This window comes from Pristiophorus japonicus, chromosome 6 (assembly GCF_044704955.1).
Source record: "Pristiophorus japonicus isolate sPriJap1 chromosome 6, sPriJap1.hap1, whole genome shotgun sequence".
Lineage (NCBI taxonomy): Eukaryota > Metazoa > Chordata > Chondrichthyes > Pristiophoridae > Pristiophorus > Pristiophorus japonicus.
The window spans coordinates 224351110-224362739 of NC_091982.1; the positions used below are offsets into that span (position 1 = coordinate 224351110).

The window sequence follows — 11630 nt, forward strand, 5'->3', positions numbered from 1 at the left end:
ATCACGTAACAAATTTGCGTGTTCATCATACACATTTTGTTGATGTCGCTTGTCCTCCACGTGATCATGTAGATCAGGGTGGACCAGAGAAAGCCTTGTTTTGAGTTCCCTTTTCATGAGTAGCTCAGCTGGGGGAATCCCAGTGAGTGAGTGGGGTCGGTGCGGTAGCTGAGCAGTACTCGGGACAACCAGGTCTGCAGGGAGCCTTCCAACATGCGTTTCAAGCTTTGCTTGATATTCTGAACTGCCCGTTCTGCCTGGCCGTTGGATGCGGGCTTGAACAGAGCAGATGTGACATGTTTGATCCCGTTGCGGATCATGCATTCTTTGAATTCAGCACTGGTGAAACAAAGCCCATTGTCGCTGACTAGGACATCAGGCAAGCCGTGCGTGGCAAATATAGCTCGTAGACTTTCAATGGTGGCCGTGGATGTGCTTAGACATTATTGTACATTCAATCTACTTTGAGTAAGCGTCCACGACAATCAAAAACATTTTGCCTAGGAATGGGCCCATGTAGTCTACATGGATCCTCGACCACGGTTTGGACGGCCAGGGCCACAAACTTAGCGGTGCCTCTCTGGGTGCATTGCTCAACTGAGAGCAAGTGTTGCACTGGCGCACACATGACTCTAAATCTGAGTTGATGCCAGGCCACCACACACGGGATCTGGCTCTGGCTTTCATCATCACGATGCCTGGGTGGGTGTTGTGCAATTCACAAATGAATATCTCTCTGCCTTTCTTGGACAAGACTACGCGATTGCCCCACAAAAGACAGTCCGCCTACCGGGACAGCTCATCTTTGCATCTTTGGAACGGCTTAATCGCTTCCTGCATCTCCACTGGGACACTGGACTAGCTCCCATGGAGGACACAGTTTTTTACCGGGGACAGTAAAGGATCCTGGTTGGTCCAGGTCCTGATCTGGTGGACTGTAACAGGGGATTTCTCGTTCTCAAATGCCTCCATGACTATGAGCAAGTCCGCTGGCTGTGACATTTCCACCCCGGTAGTGGGCAATGGTAGCCAACTGAGAGCATCTGCGCAGTTTTCTGTGCCCGGTCTGTGGCAGATTACATATTTGTATGCCAACAGCGTGAGCGCCCATCTTTGGATGCGGGCAGAGGCATTGGTATTAATCCCTTTGCTCTCCGAGAATAGCGATATCAGCGGCTTGTGGTCAGTTTCAAGCCCGAACCTGAGGCCAAATAAGTACTGGTGCATTTTTTTTACCCCGTAAACGCCGCCAGAGCCTCTTTTCCAATCATGCTGTAGGCCCTTTCAGCCTTGGACAAACTCCTGGATGCATACACAACTGGTTGCAAAATTTCCGATTCATTAGCCTGTTGGAACACACACCCGACCCCGTATGATGACGCATCACAAGCTAACACCAATCGTCTACATGGGTTATACAGAACAAGCAGTTTGTTAGAACACAATAAGTTTCTGGCTTTCTTAAAGGCAGCCTCTTGTGAATTCCCCCATACCCAGTCATCTCCCTTGCGCAGTAGCGCATGTAGGAGTTCCAGCAGGGTGCTTAACCCAGGTAGGAAATTACCAAAGTAGTTAAGGACCATTCTGTGGTCGCGGCGCGTTCTTGATGGCCTCCATCTTGGAGTCGGTGGGTCTGATGCCGTTTGCTGCGATTCTCCTTCCTAAGAATTTGACATCCTGTGCCAGGAAAACACACTTCGAGCATTTCAACCTGAGCCCCACGTGATCCAACCGACTAAGAACCTCCTCCAGGTTCTTCAAGTGCTCCATGGTGTCCCGACCTGTAACCAATATGTTGTCCTGGAAGACCACTGTGCAAGGAACTCCATGTTCCGCTGGAAGATCGCTGCAGCCGACCGAATCCCAAACAGGCACCGGTTGTAGATAAACAGACCTTTGTGCGTGTTGATGCAGGTGAGGCCTTTCGAAGACTCCTCCAGCTCCTGCGTCATGTAGGCCAAGGTCAGGTCCAGCTTGGTGAACGTCTTTCCTCCAGCCAGGGTCGCGAATAGGTCGTCTGCCTTGGGTAGCGGGTACTGGTCCTGCAGCGAAAAACAGTGAATCGTTACTTTATAGTCCCCGCAAATTCTAACCGTACCGTCCTCCTTGAGTACCGGAACAATCGAACTGGCCCAGTCGTTGAATTCCACCAGCACGATGATGCCTTCGCGTTGCAGCCTGTCCAGCTTGATTTCAACTTTTTCACGCATCATGTATGGTACCGCCCGAACCTTGTGGTGGATGGGTGGCGTACCGGGAACTGAATTGATCTGCACTTTCGCCCCCAAAAAGCTTCCAATGCCTGGCTCGAATAACGACGGGAACTTGCTTAGAACCTGGGTACATGCGGCATCATCGATGGACGAAAGTGCTCGGATGTCGTCCCAGTTCCAGCGGATTTTCCCCAGCCAGCTTCTGCCAAACAACGTGGGGCCATCCCCTGGCACAATCCACAGCGGGAGTTCGTGTACTGCTCCATCATAGGAGACTTTGACTTCAGCACTGCCAATTACAGGGATTAGTTCCTTTGTGTAAGTCCTTAGTTTGGTGTGAATAGGGCTGAGCTTGGGCCTGTGTGCCTTCTTTCCCCACTGCCTGTGAAAGGCCGTTTTACTCATTATGGACTGACTTGCTCCCGTGTCCAGCTCCATAGAAACTGGGATACCGTTCAGTTCAACTTTCAACATTATTGGTGGGCATTTCGTCATGAACGTGTGTACCCCATACATCTCTGCCCCCTCTGTATGAGTTTCCAATTTCATCTGATCCACTGTGGATCGATCTTCCTCTGCAACGTGATGGTTTGCAGGGTTTGCAGCTCGACTGCACATTCGTTGGAGGTGTCCCATTGTGCTGCAGCCATTGCACGCATAGTGCTTAAAGCGGCATTGATGGGGCCGATGATCACCTCCACATCACCAACAAGGTGTTAACTGCCTCGCATTAACGATTGATGGCGGACTCTGGGTTATCTGAGGTCGGGCCACAGCAGCCGCCGTGTACGTTCTGCCATGTACATTTCTGCTCAAAACCGACGTTACTTTATGCACAGTACTGGTCGATACTTCTTTGTTCTGAAAAATCTGCTTGGTGTTGTTGCTAGTGGACATAAATGCCTGGACTATCGTTACGGCTTTACTCAGATTCAGAGTTTCAACAGTCAACAGTTTGCGAAGGATTGTCTCATGTCCGATACCCAGTACAAAAAAGTCTCTGAGCATTTGTTCTAGGAATCCCTCCAACTCACAATGTCCTGCAAGGCGCCTTAGTTCGGCAACATAGCTCGCCACTTCCTGGCCCTCCGATCGTTGGCATGTGTCGAACCGATATCTCGCCATCAAAACGCTTTCCTTAGGATTTAGGTGCTCCCGGACCAGCGTACACAGTTCTTCATAAGATTTCTCTGTTGGTTTTGCCGGGGCCAGGAGGTTCTTCATGAGGCCATAGCTTGTTGCCCCACAGAGAGTTAGGAGGATCGCCCTTCGTTTGGTTGTGTTCTCATCCCCTTCCAGCTCGTATGTAATGAAGTATTGGTCCAGTCTCTCCACGAAGGCCTCCCAATCGTCCCTCTCTGAGAACTTCTCCATTTGCATTTTCGCGCGGTTGTTTGTTACCTCATTGCCAATTGTTACACTCATAATAAATGGTCAGACTGAGTACTGTGTGTAATGAGCAAGTGTGACCTTAGCTCCTTTATTAAGGTTCCAGAGTGCAGGTACCTCGTGGGTGGACTGCTTATATACTGTGCTCCCAAGAGATGCTGGGATCCCTTGGGACTCCAACGGGTAGGCCCTCTGGTGGTCAGGTGTGATGCAGGTTACAAGAGGTTAAATACATAACACCTAACATCTGTGGTTGGGAAAATGTTGGAGTCCATTATTAAAGAAGCAGGAACAGGACATTTGGAAATGCAAAATTTGGTCAGGCAAAGTCAGCATGGATTTATGAAGGGGAAGTTATGTTCGACAAATTTGCTGGAATTCTTTGAGGATGTAACGAACAGGGTGAATAAAGGGGAACCAGTGGATGTGGTGTATTTGGACTTCCAGAAGGCACTTGACAAGGTGCCACACAAAAGGTTACTGCACAAGATAAAAGTTCACGGGATTGGGGGTAATATATTAGCCTGGATAGAAGATCAGCTGACAAACAGAAAACAGAGAGTCGGGATAAATGGTTCATTCTCTGGTTGGTAATCAGTAATGAGTGGGGTGCCACAGGGATCAGTGCTGGGACCCCAACTATTTACAATCTATATTAACGACTTGGAAGAGGGGACTGAGTTTAACGTAGCCAAGTTTTCTGACAATACAAAGATGGGAGGAAAAGCAATGTGTGAGGAGGATACAAAAAATCTGCTAAGTGAGTGGGCAAAAATTTGGCAGATGGAGTATAATGTCGGAAAGTGTGAGGTCATGCACTTTAGCAGAAAAAAATCAAAGAGCAAGTTACTATTTAAATGGAGAAAGATTGCAAAGTGCTGCAGTACAGCGGAGCCTCGGGGTACTTGTGCATGAAACACAAAAGGATAGTATGCAGGTACAGCAAGTGATCAGGAAGGCCAATGGAATCTTGGCCTTTATTGCAAAGGGGATGGAATATAAAAGCAGGGAAGTCTTGCTACAGCTATACAGAGTATTGGTGAGGCCACACCTGGAATACTGCGTGCAGTTTTGGTTTCCATATTTACGAAAGAATATACTTGCTTTGAAGACAGTTCAGAGAAGGTTCACTAGGTTCATCCCGGGGATGAGGGGTTGATTTATGAGGAAAGGTTGAGTAGGCCTCTACTCATTGGAATTCAGAAGAATGAGAGGTGATCTGATAGAAAGGTATAAGATTATGAGGGGGCTTGACAAGGTGGATGCAGAGAGGATGTTTCCACTGGTGGGGGAGACTAGAACTAGAGGGCATGATCTTAGAATAAGGGACCGCCCATTTAAAACTGAGATGAGGAGAAATTTCTTCTCTCAGATGGTTGTGAATCTGTGAAATTTGCTGCCTCAGAGAGCTGTGGAAGCTGGGACATTAAATAAATTTAAGACATAAATAGACAGTTTCTTAAACAATAAGGGGATAAGGGGTTATGGTGAGCAGGTGGGGAAGTGAAACTGAGACCATGATCGGATCAGCCATGAATGGTGGAGCAGGCCCGAGGGGCCGTATGGCCTACTCCTGCTCCTATTTCTCATGATCTTATGTTCTTATGTAAAGTTTACATTGATTGATGTTAAGTTGTATTTAACCCTTTCACGGTAAGGAATCACCAGTGTGTAACGGTCCAGTTGTCTGAAACAATGCACATCAAAGTTATGTTCAATAACAAAAGTTTAATAACAACATTGGTCTCAAATCATAAGTAACACAGCCAATAACACCCAACCCCCGCCCACGCCCTACTTTTGCACCATTAACATAAATCACATGGTCCACATGTCCACCAACGCAGAATACAAAGGCAAAGCAAGAGCGTGGTACCCAGCCCCCATACATTGCAACAAATTGCTCACACCCAGACGGAGATATAACACAGCCATCACCTGCACACATGCACCTCACTTTCCTTCCCCCCCTCTCTTTCTTCTCCCCACCTCTACCCCTTCCCCCCCTCGCCCCATGGCGCATGGCCAAGGAGCTCCTCAGGCGGTGCCTCATTGGGGGGGGATAAAGGCAGATGCGGTCGTTGCAAGGGTATGGGAGCGGGGGATGCAGAGGGGGCAACATTCTCTGATGCAGAAGCAGGATCTTGGTCCTTGCTCTCATCTGTCATTCGCAGTGGTGGTGCAGGACCTAGGGGTGGAGTGTACGCTGGGGACCACTAGGAGGGCTGTGGCAGCAGCGTTCCTGGCTATCACATCCAGGTATTCCGCCATGAGCGCAATGTACTCGGACATAGTGGCCAGGTGTCGGGATATGCCCCCCAAAGCTTCGATGAGCTGGTCACCAAAGTCTTCAGTCCTCCTGGACAACTGAACCATCTCTCCGCTGTTATGTCGCGCTCGTGGAACAGACCTGCCACGTCCACGAGGCCTCCGGAGGGTCGGCGCCGTCCTGGGGACAAATGGGGTGTCCTGTGGAGAAGTGCTTGGGACGGCACCTCCAGAGTGGAGACGGAATGACCGGAGGACCAATAGATCGCCTTGGGGTGGAATGGGTTCTGGAGCGTGGCGATGCAGGTTCTTCGAAGTCTGCGCTCTCATCGATCGAGAACAGACCCAGAAAGTGGGGGCGCAGGGCAGGAGTCAGCGGACAATCTTACTACATCTAGTGCTGAGGAGCTTCGATTAATGGGCGACAATCGGAGCTGCTCAGCATCAGATGTAGTAGGATCGTCCGCCGACTCCTGCCCCGCGCCCTCACCTTCTGACCTCTGTGGCCTTGCCTGAGGCCACGCTGCTGGCTGAGCTGCAAAACACAAATGAGGTTATTAGAGGAAAGGGGGGTGCTAGGGTGACAAGGTGAGTCCAGTGCTACACACAATATATGCACGACAAAAGCACCACCGCTCTCAAAATCATCGCAGACATCTCATTTCATGACCATCAACACATTGTGGATTGCAATGATTTTCATTAGGCCAGCGTTATTTCTATGACACTTTTAGAAATCATCTATCATATATGATTGGTCGGATATGAGTTCACGTGGCATCTATTAGAAACATAGAAACATAGAAAATAGGTGCAGGAGTAGGCCATTCGGCCCTTCTAGCCTGCACCGCCATTCAATGAGTTCATGGCTGAACATGCAACTTCAGTACCCCATTTCTGCTTTCTCACCATACCCCTTGATCCCCCTAGTAGTAAGGACTTCATCTAACTCCTTTTTGAATATATTTAGTGAATTGGCCTCAACAACTTTCTGTGGTAGAGAATTCCACAGGTTCACCACTCTCTGGGTGAAGAAGTTTCTCCTCATCTCGGTCCTAAATGGCTTACCCCTTATCCTTAGACTGTGACCCCTGGTTCTGGACTTCCCCAACATTGGGAACATTCTTCCTGCATCTAACCTGTCTAAACCCATCAGAATTTTAAACGTTTCTATGAGGTCCCCTCTCATTCATCTGAACTCCAGTGAATACAAGCCCAGTTGATCCAGTCTTTCTTGATAGGTCAGTCCCGCCATCCCGGGAATCAGTCTGGTGAACCTTCGCTGCACTCCCTCAATAGCAAGAATGTCCTTCCTCAGGTTCGGAGACCAAACTGTACACAATACTCCAGGTATGGCCTCACCAAGGCCGTGTACAACTGTAGTAATACCTCCCTGCCCCTCTACTCAAATCCCCTCGCTATGAAGGCCAACATGCCATTTGCTTTCTTAACCGCCTGTTGTACCTGCATGCCAACCTTCAATGACTGATGTACCATGACACCCAGGTCTCGTTCCACCTCCCCTTTTCTTAATCTGTCACCATTCAGATAATAGTTTGTCTCTCTGTTTTTACCACCAAAGTGGATAACCTCACATTTATCCACATTATACTTCATCTGCCATGCATTTGTCCACTCACCTAACCCATCCAAGTCGCTCTGCAACCTCATAGCATCCTCCTCGCAGCTCACACTGCCACCCAACTTAGTGTCATCCGCAAATTTGGAGATACTACATTTAATCCCCTCATCTAAATCATTAATGTACAGTGTAAACAGCTGGGGCCCCAGCACAGAACCTTGCGGTACCCCACTAGTCACTGCCTGCCATTCTGAAAAGTACCCATTTACTCCTACTCTTTGCTTCCTGTCTGACAACCAGTTCTCAATCCATGTCAACACACTACCCCCAATCCCATGTGCTTTAACTTTGCACATTAATCTCTTGTGTGGGACCTTGTCGAAAGCCTTCTGAAAGTCCAAATATACCACATCAACTGGTTCTCCTTTGTCCACTCTACTGGAAACATCCTCAAAAAATTCCAGAAGATTTGTCAAGCATGATTTCCCTTTCACAAATCCATGCTGACTTGGACCTATCATGTCACCTCTTTCCTAATGCGCTGCTATGACATCCTTAATAATTGATTCCATCATTTTACCCACTACTGAGGTCAGGCTGACCGGTCTATAATTCTCTGTTTTCTCTCTCCCTCCTTTTTTAAAAAGTGGGGTTACATTGGCTACCCTCCACTCGATAGGAACTGATCCAGAGTCAATGGAATGTTGGAACATGACTGTCAATGCATCCGCTATTTCCAAGGCCACCTCCTTAAGTACTCTGGGATGCAGTCCATCAGGCCCTGGGGATTTATCGGCCTTCAATCCCATCAATTTCCCCAACACAATTTCCCAACTAATAAGGATTTCCCTCAGTTCCTCCTCCTTACTAGACCCTCTGACCCCTTTTATATCCGGAAGGTTGTTTGTGTCCTCCTTAGTGAATACCGAACCAAAGTACTTGTTCAATTGGTCTGCCATTTCTTTGTTCCCCGTTATGACTTCCCCTGATTCTGACTGCAGGGGACCTACGTTTGTCTTTACTAACCTTTTTCTCTTTACATATCTATAGAAACTTTTGCAATCCTTCTTAATGTTCCCTGCAAGCTTCTTCTCGTAATCCATTTTCCCTGCCCTAATCAAACCCTTTGTCCTCCTCTGCTGAGTTCTAAATTTCTCCCAGTCCCCGGGTTCGCTGCTATTTCTGGCCAATTTGTATGCCACTTCCTTGGCTTTAATACTATCCCTGATTTCCCTTGATAGCCACGGTTGAGCCACCTTCCCTTTTTTATTTTTACGCTGGACAGGAATGTACAATTGTTGTAGTTCATCCATGCGGTCTCTAAATGTCTGCCATTGCCCATCCACAGTCAACCCCTTAAGTATCATTCGCCAATCTATCCTAGCCAATTCACGTCTCATACCTTCAAAGTTACCCTTCTTTAAGTTCTGAACCATGGTCTCTGAATTAACTGTTTCATTCTCCATCCTAATGCAGAATTCCACCATATTATGATCACTCTTCCCCAAGGGGCCTCGCACAACGAGATTGCTAATTAATCCTCTCTCATTACACAACACCCAATCTAAGATGGTCTTCCCCCTAGTTGGTACCTCTACATATTGGTCTAGAAAATCATCCCTTATGCTCTCCAGGAAATCCTCCTCCACTGTATTGCTTCCAGTTTGGTTAGCCCAAACTATGTGCATATTAAAGTCACCCATTATAACTGCTGCATTTATTGCATGCACCCCTAATTTCCTGTTTGATGCCCTCCCCAACATCACTACTACTGTTTGGAGGTCTGTACACAACTCCCACTAATGTTTTTTGCCCTTTGGTGTTCTGCAGCTCTACCATATAGATTCCACATCATCCAATGTCCTTCCTAACTATTGCATTAATCTCCTCTTTAACCAGCAATGCTACCCCACCTCCTTTTCCTTTCCATCTATCCTTCCTGAATGTTGAATACCCCTGGATGTTGAGTTCTCAGCCCTGATCATCCTGGAGCTACGTCTCTGTAATCCCAATCACATCATATTTGTTAACATCTATTTGCACAGTTAATTCATCCACCTTATTGACTTTGGTGTAAGCTTTACTCACGTGACATCACTTCAGGGTCTGCAGATGCGTCTATGGCTATGCTAGCACTTGCTCCTCCATGTCAGTGATGTCGCTGGTGATTGGTGGCCCCCCACCCATTTGCCTCTGCATGGACCTCATCGTCGATAGCTTCTTCTGTAAAAGGTGACAGGACGACATAGCATAAGATCATTGTGTGATATCATTGCTAGGTACTGTCACAGACACTGATACAACACACAATCGACAGATGTAATCATGATTATTATGATTATTATCATTCTTTACATAAAGACGTACACCGTGACCACAGGCTTTGAGTAAAACATTCCCGGTAAAAGTGCAAGACCTCACATCTGATGATAATCACTCATGACTGTTACAAATAAAATTATATAAATACATAAGTACATGTAAATAAATGTAATACTTACTCTTGCGGATTCCACAAAGTCGTTCCATCATTTGCGGCATTGGTTGCCCTCACGCACCTCGTTGGTCGCCGACGAGACCACCTCTGTTATCTCAGTCCATATTTCTGGTAGGCCTTTGGGGTGGGCTTCCCACGCCCTCCCTGTGTCAAATAACCCCAACATGACTCGACCTCCTGCAGGAGGGAGGCATTTGCCTCGTCCAAGAACCTCCTGGCTCTTTTGCGGCCTCCCATGTGCTCCTCTCCCACCTCACTGCTCTCTCCAGCGTCAGTCTCCACAGCGTGCTGTGATGCCTCCTCCTCTCCCTCCATTATAGGGTAAATTCAGTCAAATATCTGGCTGGTAACAGCTAAATTTTGTTTGCCTACTTGCTGTGAAGTTCTAAAATCTCCCTCCTTCCTCCCAAAGCAGCCACACCCCACCCAGACACGCCTTCAGTCCTTCTGAGCTCCCTCTCTTTCTGTCTCCTCTTCTGCGCATGTCATGTGACCCTTGACCTCCTGAATCGCAGGAATTCAGCGTTGCCATGCTATTGCTAAGGACAGCCATACTTTACGGCAGAAGGTCAGAAAAATTTAACGCTACCGACCATTTCATATTGCTCGCGGTAACGCCCATATTCCAAAAATGTAAACTAGGTGTTTTGAGAATGGTCGAGGCAATCTGAAAACCCTTTTTTACCACCCATGCTGGAAATAACGACCATTTTTGGGTAATAAGTTCAAAAGTGGAGGTTCTAGCCCAAGGAGAGAGAGAGAGAGACAAAGTTATGAGGGTCCTTGTCAGAGTGGATAAGCATATTTCCCTTAGCGGCGATGTCAATAACCAGGGGGCTTAGATTAATTGGTATAAGGATTATAGTTGAAATAAAGACTTGAATTTATATAGCACCTTTCACGACCACTGGATGTCTCAAAGCGCTTTGCGGCCAATGAAGTATTTTTGGAATGTAATTGCTGTTGTAATATGGGAAATGCGGCTGCTAATTTGGTCACAGCAAGCTCCCACAAACAGCAATGTGATAATGACCCAGATCATCTGTTTTAGTGATGTTGATTTAGGGATAAATATTAGCCAGGACACCGGGGATAATTCACCTGCTCTTCTTCAAAATAGTGGCACAGTTTCTTTTATATCCACACAGGATCTCGGTTTTACATCTCATCCAAAAGACAGCACCTCCGACAGTGCAGTACTCTGCCAGCAGGAGTGTCAGCCTAGATTTTTGTACTTATGTTCCTGGAGTGGGATTTGAACTCACAACCTTGTGACTCAGAAGTGAGTGTACTATGCACTGAGCCACAGCTGACACTGTTGAGAATTTTTTTCACCCGGCGGGTAGTGAGGGTCTGGAACTCACTGCTTGAAAGGGTGGTAGAGGCAGAAACAGGTATCACATTTAAAAAGTACTTGTATGTGCAATTGAAGTGCTGTAACCTACAGAGCTATGGACCGAAAGCTGGAAAGTGGGATTAGGCTGGATATCTCTAGGTCGGCCGGCGTGGCCACAATGGGACAAATGGCCTCCTTCTGTGCTGAAAATTCCAATGATTCTCTGAAGAGACTCATTTCATGTTATTTTTTTCTGATTTTGGAGTCGAGAGTAGAAATTGGACCTCGTTATGTCCATTTTACTGCAGTCAGCTGGGTATCGCTGTGCCCCCTGCTGGCCAGTGC

At 47.4% G+C, this 11630-nt stretch overlaps 1 long non-coding RNA gene across 1 annotated transcript; it reads right to left on the reverse strand.

Annotated features, from left to right (window-relative positions):
- Nucleotides 1–6365: 6365 nt before the first annotated feature.
- LOC139265394 (uncharacterized) lies at nt 6366–10048 on the reverse strand. The gene is made up of 3 exons (XR_011593551.1): nt 9954–10048; nt 9541–9675; nt 6366–6405 (listed from the first exon to the last, which is right to left on the reverse strand). It is a non-coding gene; the product is annotated as an uncharacterized lncRNA (long non-coding RNA).
- Nucleotides 10049–11630: the final 1582 nt, after the last annotated feature.